Source organism: Gorilla gorilla, chromosome 17 (genome assembly GCF_029281585.2).
Source record: "Gorilla gorilla gorilla isolate KB3781 chromosome 17, NHGRI_mGorGor1-v2.1_pri, whole genome shotgun sequence".
In the NCBI taxonomy this organism is placed as follows: Eukaryota; Metazoa; Chordata; class Mammalia; order Primates; family Hominidae; genus Gorilla; species Gorilla gorilla.
Genome location: NC_073241.2, coordinates 73,280,733 through 73,292,775, shown reverse-complemented (window position 1 = coordinate 73,292,775; position 12,043 = coordinate 73,280,733). Strand labels below are relative to the sequence as shown.

Sequence of the window (12,043 nt, the reverse complement as noted above, 5' to 3'; positions counted from 1 at the left end):
ACGTAGTGGTGAAGGCAGATGTACAAAAATCTGTGACATAGAACAGAGCTGACCTAGACCTATCCTCCACACTACATTCACATTTATCACATACTTATTTTCATTTTAATTTTTAAATTTTTGCTTAATTAAAAGTGGAGTTTCACTATGTCACCCAGGCTGGAATGCAGCAACTCGATCAGTGCTCAGTGCAGGCTCGAACTCCTAGGTTCAAACAATCCTCCTGTTTCAGCCTCCTGAGTAGCTGGGATTAGAGCCTTAAACCACCACACCTGGCTCATCATACATTAAATGCATAGGAATTTCAGAAAATTTTGTATTTTAGAGAATAATGGATACAAAATTACTTAGATAATTTGATGTCAATTACCATCAGTGCTACTTAAAGACTATTTAAGGGCTTGCAGTGATTTTTTTAGTGATCAAATTATAGGAATTTTCTCTGCAAAAAAAAATCTTTTTTTTGTTGTTTATTTAAGCCTACAGTGCCTGATATTTTCAGGCAGTCTCCCATTCAAGTCCTAACCAGGCTCAACCCTGCTTAACTTCTGAGATCAGACGAGATCAGGTGTGTTCAGGGTGGTACGGCCATAGACCACCCTAAATTTTCTATAGCAGTCATATAACTGTTACAAAAGAAAGGTACTTAAGTGTTTTTTTTCCTTCTCTTCAGGGCAGCAAGAATCCACACTGTTAATACGTTTGAAATTGATGACTTCAGAAGTAAATGTTTGAATCTTACTCTCATTTTTATTAAAAGGATAAAGTATTACATGCTCAAGATTTTAAGAAAAATCTTTACAGAGATATATATTAAAGTAAAATTTGCTCCTCTGTTTTTATTTTTTATCTAATTCAAATTAATACATTTACACCTTAACACAGTATAATCTAGAGTTATTAAAAACCTAATTATGAAAGTAACCTTCAAAGTATTACAAAATACAAAGGATCACATCATATCAGAAAATATCCTCAGACTGATTGCATTTATAATGCCTGCTTAAATGTGAACACAGGAATTCATGTTCCTAATTCATATATACAAGTATTTTGATATATTTGACTGTATTAAAATGAAAATTGTTTCAAGGGATACTACAGATGGAAAGTATATATTTGCAATGTATATGAAAGAGGAAGTGTTACTACAGACTCTACACAGAAATTCTGAAAATTAATAGTAAATCATAACAATCTAAGTAGCTAAAGCTTATGAATAGGTAATTCTCAGGATAGAGATATTATTGTCAATAATTATACAAGAAAATAATAACCCATACTTTTAGTAAACACAATTTAATATTAAAACAAGATATATAATCATCATTGTTCATTTGGTAAAAGAATTAAAAGTCTGATAATATCAATTCTTGTCAAGAATCTGGAGTAATGAGAACTTTCGTGTATTTCTTGTTGGGATATACATAGAAGCAACCTATGTGAAGGTCACTTTGGCAATATTTAGTAATAATAGAACAATGCCCTTCCACTTATAGAGCAGCTATAAAGTCTCCATGCATGATATCCCTGCTTATAATAATGATCTGAAGAAAACTATCAGGTACCCTCCCTGTTAATGACTCCCAAGGAGTTGTCTACAAGATCAGGTTTGAAAATATACATTTGTGCTAATAATAGAACACGGAGGTCACTAACTAGGATATAGAGACTTTGCAGCCACCATAAATAAACTGTGTAGAAACGTCTGCACGTATGCACGAAATGTTTATCCTAGCAATGTTTGTAGTAACAAAACAGAACGAAACACAAATTTAAAATAATCCTAATGTCTAAGGAGATAGCACAAAAGATTTGATTGAAGTCATATGAAGGTTTAAAATTAGTGACTTACTGTACCATATAAACCTATCAACCTACATACATTACTAAACATAATGTTTAGTGAAAAATCCAGGTGCTAAGCACTGTGTACAGCAAGCAGAATTTTATGAAAAAAAAACCCACAGAAATCAATATTATGTACTCTAAGAATACACACACACACACACACAGAGTTCTATGTTTATTTTATATATATCTAAACATACCCACATACACATAGGCATTCAAAATAAAAAGCAGAATGAATAGAATATTATTTCTAGGTGAAATTATTTTAGCACAGCAATTTTCCCTTGAAAAGCAGGAGGATTTTATCATATATAATTTTTTTCTAAAAATATATATCTAAAACAAGCATAACAAATGTTAATATGTATTGGAGCATGTGTCTATTATGCCATTTTTTCTCTCTACTTTTGAAAAATTTCATAAACAAGAAATAGCAGCAAAAGTCCATGAGAAAAATATTACTAACTGCTACAAAAGAAGAGGAAAGCATTACATTTTAGCTAAGAGAAAACAAAAGGTTTATGGAATGAGTGATACTTCAGATGATTGTTGATGCATAAAATTTCAGAAGACAGACAAGAGGAAGGTCATTCAAAGAAGAGGCAATATTTGATTTGTGTAGAGAAATAATATTTAGAGGGCTATTTAAAGAGTTTGAAGGACATATTAGAAATGCATTCAGGAAAATGCTGCTTGAGAGACATTTTTTGGAATTTAGGAATAAGAAAGATGTAAAGAGGAAAAGAATTAAGTCAAAGTCAAATGTTGTTGAAATATAAAGCAGAGTAGAGACAGAGCAACACATTGGATTTGAACAGATGAGTAGAGAAAGTCAGTGTAGTTTCATTAGAATTGTAAGTTCAGGAAAGTGCAGGAAGACAGGAAAGTGACAGCAAATAGTCCAGGCTAGTTTGGAAATGTTTATTGGAGAAAGAAAACATATATGCAAAAGTAACTTAGCTCAGTGCTTTGGGAGGCAGAGACGGAAGGATTGCTTGAGGCCAGGACCTCAAGACTAGCCTGGGCAACATAGTAAGACCCCTGACTCTACAAGAAAACAAAAGCAAAACAATTGTCCAGGTGTGGTGGTGCGTGCCTGCAATCCCAGCTACTTGGGAGGCTGAAGCCAGAGGATCACTTGATCCCAGGTGTTTGAGGCTTAGGGGAGCTGTGATCATACCACTGAACTCCAGCCTGGGCAAGAGAGAAAGAGCCAATCTCTTAAAAAATAAATGAAAGCAAGGAAAGAAAAGGAAGGAAGGAAGGAAAGAAAAGAAGGAAGGAAGGAAAGAAAAGGAAGGAAGGAGGGAGGAAGGAAGGAACGAAGGAAGGAAGGAAGGAAGGGGAAAGGAAAAGTAACTTATTGGTGGTGGTGTATCTTTTGTTTTAAGCATATAGGACACTTGGGCACTTTTCTAGTCTGGATAATGGGAATAAACAGGCCAGATCCTGGAGGACCTGGAGGAGATGGGAAATATTGCTATCCAGAACAGAGCGGAAGAGTTATCTTTGGTTAGCAGAAGAGAGTTTTTTGTTTTTGTTTTTGGCTTTTTTTTTTTTTAATAAAACGGAAGAAGGACAACAGGTTATAGAGATTGCCAGAGAGAAAGAACACTAACAGACTCATTAGAGAGGGGCCTTGATCTTTGCATTAAAGGGAGAAGATAAGAGCAGAGACTGTGTTGCCAGCTTGGAGAGGGTAGAAATCATTTGAGAAACATGCTACAGGAACTGAAATCAGCCACTGAATGGGGACATAAATCCTCCTATGATACAACTCCATCCCTGCTGCTTGGTCCAGAGTTAATACTATCCTCTGCTGACATTTTTTAGTGGTTTGTGGTAGCCCATAATGCATATTTTATAACTTTTTTAACCTATTTTTCTTTCTAGAATCACCTATATGTGCCAGGAACATAGTAAGTGCTTAATAAATGCTTCTAAATTGGATAATCAAGACATTACATTAGTCAATTCATAACTTATATTTAAATTCTCTGTGCCTGATCCACACTCTTCGGTGCCAGAAAGACCTATGAATTAAAACAAATTTCCTGGGAGTTATTAGAGATGAACAACCTGAGCAGATATACTGCTAGCATTTACTTTTTAAAGAGTGGGGCCATGAGGTATTTCAGAATGTCTGTCTGGAAGATGGACTAAGTCACCACCTAACAACTGTGTGACATCGCAGAAGTTGCTTTACCTCTGTATAAAAGAAGTACTATGCTTGTCAGGAGAACAGTTTCTTATAGTCCCTGCTCATAAATTTTTAGCTGTTTTGCTATTATAAGAAATGATTTTATACCCTTATGCTCCACCCATCAGATGTACTACGAAGTCATTGAGGACTTCCTATGGTCATATGAGATGTACCTTTAAGTGAAGGTAGTCAGCATTGCGTTTTATCAGTGGATAGCTAGGAGGAAAGTTCTCGATACTTTGGCATTAAATTTACATGTATATTCAACTAGCGACTTGGATTAGGATAAATCCCTTCACTCTCTCAATAAGCTTTGTAGCACTGCATTTTAAAAAGCTGAGATGATGTACAGAATACCCATTTGTGAAAGTTTATGTGCAAATTTAGGCAAAAGAATTAAACATTAAAGGAAAACCATAACGGTAATCTAAAAATACCCTGGACAGCTAAATTGAATATTTACTAGATGGATGTACCAGGCTTAGCAAAATTAAATTTTAAAACTGTGCCTATAACAAAACTATGATAAAAGTAAGAACTCATGCTTAGAAGGGGAAAAAACAAGAAAAGAAAAAGGGTGACGATGCAGCCCGGCAGGCGGATTCTTAATTTATATTTCCTTTTATACATGTTGTTTGCTAAGAGACCTCAGAGCAAATAACTTGGATCCTCTTGACTTCTGTCTCTCACTGGATTGGGAGGCTGATGATGTAGTCTGTTTATTGTATGACTTCACTGTAAAAATCTGTGTGTGCCTTAGAAGAGCATGACATTATTGTACTCTATAGAACCAACTCCAGTACATAATCATAATTATTCTTGTCTTCCATCCTGTAAGAATTATCTCTACAAGTAGAATAACAAATTTGAGTGTCAGTTCACAAGACACCTATGTCAAACAAAACATTATTTTGTAGTTACACGGCAATATCAGGAAAAAAATAAGAAATTCAAATAAGATATAAGAGAAAAATTCGAATTGTTCATCTGCCTATAGGAGATATAGGTGAAAATGTTGTTTCCAGTTTTCTTTCACACAAAGGGAAAAATGAGTTTTTATAAAGAATGGAATGAAACCTTAACAGATGGAGACCAAAGCTTGAAGCACTAGTGTGGTAAAGAATACACTCGGAGATGAACCTCCCTTAAATTCAGCCCAAGGGAAACATACTGAAATCAGCAGAGAGCAGGCTTCCTCACACACAGCCCAGGCACCAACTTTGCTGCCCTCACTGCCATCAAGGCCTGGCTGTACCTCCCTTGGAGAGTGGGTCAAGTCATACCTGATACACTTATCTAATAAAATTGTAGGAAGATGCAGAAGATAAGTAATCCTTGAATAAACATAAACCATTAATGAACTGTACAAGAGAATATTTATTTACAGGGTCAGATTGCAGAAGTGATAATAAGAAAGCTAATGGTAGTGTCTACATGCAAGCAAAAAGGCCGATGTAAAGCGAAACATTCACTGTCCAATCAATTAGATGAAGGAGCTATATAATGCCGAACAGCTAAGTATTTGGAAACACCCAGACATTTGATAGCACAGTTCCCATTTTTTAATGAATTTTCCTTCAGAGCCAGAACATATTCCATACAAGGAAAGTGGTTTCTGTCAGCACCTTCTTTTTTCTTTTCAAACCACAGTGGGATTACTCAGGAGTCTCCCTCTCTTTATTTGAAATACCTGTTTTGAAGGGATTTTCAATTGATTCTAAAAACAAGTCAAATACACCATCAAAGAGCAAAGATTTATGCTTCTTCAGGCTAGTCAGCAAAATTATGTGTCATAGGCTCTTAGGACATTTTTTTTTTTTTTTTTTTTGACTAAGTCTCGCTCTGTCACCCAGGCAACAGAGTGGTGCAATCTTGGCTCACTGCAACCTCTGCCTCCCAGGTTCAAGAGATTCTCCTGTCTTAGCCTCCTGAGTAGCTGGGATTACAGGTTTGTGCCACTATGCCCAGTTAATTTTTGTATTTGTAGTAGACATGGGGTTTTACCATGTTGGTCAGGCTGGTCTCGAACTCCTGATCTCGTGATCCACCCATCTCGGCCTCCCAAAGTGCTGGGATTACAGGCATAAGCCACAGCACCCAGCCAGGACAATTATTAAAGGTGTTCCAACAATGGTTCAATAATGAAAAAGGCAAGTGGCCTTCCAAGAAACTGCTAGAAGGATAACTTCATTTGAATATTTAAGTTCTGATTTATTTAAAATATGAATATGAGTTGCAACCTCAGTTAAAATATAAATTCTGGATTTTTAGGGACATTCTTGATATTATTTTTAATTCCCACCCTGACTCCCAAATATACATAGTACTAAATTTATAGAAGCATATTATATGCTCAATGCTTGCCTACAGAATGAATGGTGAACCGAATGTCTGTTTAAAATGTACTAGAATGAAATTTATACTGAAATATCTACCATCTGTTAAACAAAACACACACGCACACACAAAACCCCAACATTTTAATTCCAGAGCATGTGGTTACTGGAACTGAAGGTCCTTAATTGCATCTTTAAAAAAAGCAAGGGCATCTCTATTTATTAGGCATTTAAATTCAATGCACTGCAATGTCTCATCTCTTTGCACTTCCCTTAGTAATTGGGTGTTGACTCTCTGTCTTCAGGCTAATTCAGTGCTTATGTTGTTAAGATATAGACTGGCTGCCCCTGTGTGATTACTTTCTGGCTTTAGTCCATTGCTCATCCTTTTCCCAGATTTCAATAATGAATAGAGTTCTTCATTCACTGAAAGAATGTCCTTGGACCTGTTTGTGCTCCATGTTGCTGATACACTGCAATATTCCCTTGGCCTCCCGACTTTGCAGCTTGCAGTTGTCCAATAGCCTAGTTTCCTTTACAGGCGACCATATGCTGTGGTTTTATAGAGGGAGAGCCCTTCCTACCACAACCTAATTCTAGTCTCTACACATATCCTTGCAATTGCACACACTTATCTAAAAACACTGCTTTAACATACTAATTCCTGTTCAAAAACTTTCCATTGGGCCTTATTTTGAGTGGTGGGGGTGGGAGTCATCAGAATAAAAATCTGCTTGGTTCTCAAAGATTTCTATAAACAAAATACCCCATTCTTACATTTTTTAATTTCTGGGAGTATTCTCACAGACTTTGGTTGAATTGAGGACTTCTTCACTTTAGCAGGTATATATTCTATTTGTTGACTCTCTCAGTGCCAAAGATGGGTAAAAAGATGTATGTCATTTATAATAATATTCTTTGTTTTAATTAAGTTCTGTTAAGTTTATCTGGTTTATGGGTAACTGTTGGAGAAGAAAATATCATATGTTCCTATTTTCATATGTATATATCTGATATCTTCCAGCAGCTTCCATGCCAGTCAAGTTCCTATGCAGTCACTATTTTCATCAAGACACAGAATCCTTACTTAAGCTAACATATGCTCCCTTTCTGAAAGAAATATAAAAAGGACTGAAATTCCAAATTGGTTATCAGTAGTTATCATATTATTCCTCTTTCTATTTTAATCTAACTAGATGTTTTATCCGGAACAAGTTACACATTTTTCTTCAGGCCTCAATTTTCCACCAGTGAAATGAAAGTCAACTCAAATGTTCTCTAATATTTCTCCTGGTTGTGATAATCTGGGACATTATGACTCCATAACTCTACTACATTTTCTACCTTATTAGGAAAAACTTAACAGCAAAAGTAGTGTTTATCTTTTTCCCCTCACTGAGTACATTGTTATATGGTTAAGGGAGGCTAAGTACCCACTGGATGAAGAACTTACTACCTGTTGTTTAAAGTGTGCTCACAGTTCTGAATAATGAGCTCTCACCTTGTTAAAATCGTGAACCATTTGATGCAATCATAAGTCCAAAGACATTCATGGGATTAGCCAGAGCAATCCAAATCAAACAGAAGCTTCTCCATTATGTCCCTCCCTTCCCAGACCCAATGCATTTCAACAAGGAAAATCATGCCACGAGGTTGTAATAGGAGCTAAACAATAAATATTCTCTCTTTAAATGTTTGTTCAGTTGCTGAGGAGTCAAAATGACAGCTCCACACATCCACATTTATAGAGATTACATTTTTTTTCCCTTATGTTTCCTGAATCTTTTTCTCACCAAAGTCTCTATTCCAGCAGGCAGCAGAGAAGAGAAAAAGCAAATTAAAAGTATTTGCTATTTCCTGGAGGGTCAATTATGCTCCAAACTTGAATTATGAAAAGCCCTGGTGGTGAAGCATAGCTGGTTTGATTTGGTCCACCCTTGCAGCAAAAATTTAAAATCTTGATGGGGCTGCCCGCCACGCTACGGATCAAAGAGAAAGGATAACCTGGGCTGGGAATAAAATGTATAGTCTAAGATCTGTTTAGCCCCAAGCATCCAGCACTCCTCTGTGATGGGTCATCAAAGGCTCTGTGCAAATGATGTCTCAGTCAGCCCAGGGAGCCAGACACCACCGAAGGAAAGAGAGGTGGTGAGCAGACACCAAGACACGTTTCTTTTATACTCTCAGCACAGCCTGGGAGAATCCTAAAATCCCTCTTCAAGTTTGGCTTTCCCCTGAATCAGCAATCCTAAACTTGTCTGCAATCTTGCCCAGCCTCATTTTATTCTTCCAGCATAGTTTTCCTTAATTTCTGAAGTGGAAACCACCTATTTCCCAGTTTCTTGCAGTGATGGTTAAATATACAGTACAAAAATCTCGGACCCTACCACTAAACCGACTGAATCCAATGTAAGGTTGTACTCAAGGGACCTACATATTTAAGAATTTCCCCGACACTTCTTCCCATGCTTAATTTCCCAGTCATGAACAGTAGCAGCTATAGTCTGCTTCCTAGCAGACTCCAAATCGCACTCAAAAAAATTAAAATGCACTTACCTTCTATTATAAATGAAATGGCCAATTACCATCAGTAACTGTATCTGTTAGTCCTTTTCTAATTCAAGCCTACCCTTATATGCAATAAAGTCTACTTTAACATCACAATCACCAGGACTTATAAAATAGTAGAAAAAATAAATTATACACACATACATAGAAATATGTATGTAATATATACATATATATATATATATACGCACACACATATATAATGTTTTTTGAGACAGAATTTTGTTCTTATTGCCTAGGCTGGAGTGCAATGGTGCAATCTTGGCTCACTGCAACCTCTGCCTCCCAGGTTCAAGCAGTTCTCCCGCCTCAGCCTCCAAGTAGCTGGGATTACAGGCATGTACCTCCACACCCAGTTAATTTTGTATTTTTAGTAGAGACAGGGTTTCACCATGTTGGTCAGGCTGGTCTCAAACTCCTGACCTCAGGTGATCCACTCGCCTTGGCCTCCCAAAGTGCCTGGATTACAGGCATCAGCCACTGCACCTGGCCTGTATTATATTAATAGATATTACCTAGATCTATCAACCTATTTATCAGTGGCTATCTGTCTTCCTCAGTGCCAGCTATGGAGGCTGCTTGTGGTATGTCTGGTACAGCTGCAGCCTCATAGGGAGCCACCCATGGACCAGTCAGCACATGCCTTCTCCCCTCTGAAGCCTATAAAAACCCCGGATGACTCAGCCAGACTTGAGGACATGAAGGGATGACCAATATAGAAATATCTATATATGTTAATATGTAAACTATCTATCTATATATAGAGATATGGTTAGATGGCTATATATATATATATTTCTTGTGTTCTCTATGTAGGTATAAATGGAGATATAGATCTTGAGATATATATCCAGATAGGTAAGAGAGAGCAAGAAAATAAAAATGGGTAGGTTCCAGAGTTCTTATTTCTACAGCTATACACAAAGCTGAGTTGATACATTTGACTTATTTTTTTAGTGCCTGTTTGAAATTCCTTTTGTCCTTCACCACCACTCTAGGTTGTCAGGAGTCTTTTACTGGAATGGTCATATAAATTATAAATCCGAAATAATCTAAATATCTAATGGTTTTCTAATCTGGTTAAAATCATCATATACTTTTCTTTTAACCTGAGACACTTTGGAGTATGAGAGTTCTATCAATATCATGCTCGTATAGTATACATAAAATGAGACAATCCCGAGAAAACCAGGATATTTGGTTGCTGTGGTGCCAACTTTCTTTAAATTCATGCCCATGGCCTCATGGAGAGCTCCCCGTGACCAGTAAATTGAAGAAGAAGAAATTCAATTCATTTATAAATTGTTTTTACACATTATGCTAGCAGAGCTGGAAGAGACAGTTACATCATCATAGTCAGACTCAGATGTGGCCCTGTGTATATATGGTTTTCTATATTACTCCACTGAAATTTACTAATAGACATTGATGGCAGAAGCAGCCTGTCTGGAGTGGTTGTTACCATGATGCCAGCTTCTGTGGGGGAGGCACGGCTAGGGCTGCTCTCTCCAAGGAGCCGGTGGGAGCCTGGAGCAGGCAGGAGCCCCACCCTTCTGGGTGAAGCTGTGGCCACCCAGCCACAGTGTGAACCCAGGCATCTCTGTACTCTCAGGGGCTCAGAAAGGGCCCCCACTGCCGACACAGGCTCAGAAGTATCTGCTCCCACTGCCTGGCCTCTCCCTGCTCTCAGCACTTGCTCTGATCTCTGAGCAAAGTTGAGGCTGAGTCCAGGAGCTATTGCAACCTGGACGGGTGTGAGCATGCTTGGGGCAGTGCTGACATGACAGCCTCATGTTACCTTAGCCCCCTCCACACTTTGGGCACCAACGAGCATGGAGGGAAGCCAAGGGAGGGCTGGGGGCAGTTCAGAGCTAGCCTGCAGGTTTCCCTTGGCAGCAACAGCCTAGGCACCATGAACAGCAGCAGGAGGCAGACAGTCTCTGGGGCAGAAAGGGGCAGGTCCCTATTGAAGGTCTACCTTCAAGCTGGGAAAGGCCTGAGGCCTGGAGGCTGGGCTGCCAACCCCACGGAATCCAGTGGAACTTATGGTGCTTTTACCGGGTCCACCCATGGCCACCAATGGACTGATAAGCATGCCTTCCCTCCCCTCTGAAGCCCGTAAAAACCCTGGACTCAGCCAGACTTGAGGAGACAACAGGTTCACCAATTGTGGAGAGGAGCTACCCACCACAGGGTCTCCTCTCTGCTGAGAGCTGAACACTCAACAGGATGACCAGCTGCAGAGAGGAGCTAGCCACCCCAGGGTCTCCTCTCTGCTGAGTGCTGAACATTCAAAGGGACACCCCAACTGTGTAGAGGAGCTACCCTACTGTGGGTCTTCTCTGAGCTGTTCTGTTACTCAATAAAGCTCTTTTCTTTACTCACTCTCCACTTGTCTGCCTACCTCATTCTTCCTCAAGGCAGAATAAGAACTTGAGACCCACTGAATGCTGGGACTAAAAGAGCTGTAACACAAACAGTGCTGAAACACGTTCCTTGCTTGCCAGGTTGTGGGCGACAAGAAAGAGGGAAGAAAGAAGGAGAGAAAAGCTGCTGCCTTTTGGAGATCCCAGGAGATCCCAGGCCTAGGAGCTCCCCAAGCCAGGGCTGTGACACCCTCTTTGGGGCTCTGCAGTTCCGGGCATCTCCAAGCTTCCATGCATTACTTCATTCTGCATTCCCTGGTGCCAGCCATGGAAACTGCTTGTGGTACATCTGGTCCAGCTGCAGCCAAACAGGGAGCCAGAGCCCTGCCTGCACCTGAAGCTGCCCACTCTGCCACAGCCAGCATGCCTGGCTCTGTGTGGTGGCTGGACCCCATGCTTGCTTGCTCGCACACCCTTTGCCACTCCACTGTCTCTTGGCAGGCATGGCATCCAGGTCAGTAGCACGAGCTGAGCACAATCTGCCAGGCTGAGTGGGGGCAGTGGGCCGGAGCAAAAATCAGGCAAAGGCACCACTGGCCACAGAGGTTTCCAGGTGGTGAAACGACACCCCAAGGATCCCGTAACAACGTGACAGTAGTAGAAGGAACTTCACAGTATTTAATGGGTTTTGTATACACTCTTTCTTACCACAAGTA

The 12,043-nt window shown here is 39.2% G+C and overlaps 1 pseudogene; it reads right to left on the bottom strand.

Annotated features, from left to right (window-relative positions):
• Positions 1 to 477: 477 nt before the first annotated feature.
• On the bottom strand, positions 478 to 596 carry LOC115931466 (uncharacterized; annotated as a pseudogene).
• Between the last annotated feature and the right edge of the window lie 11,447 nt (positions 597 to 12,043).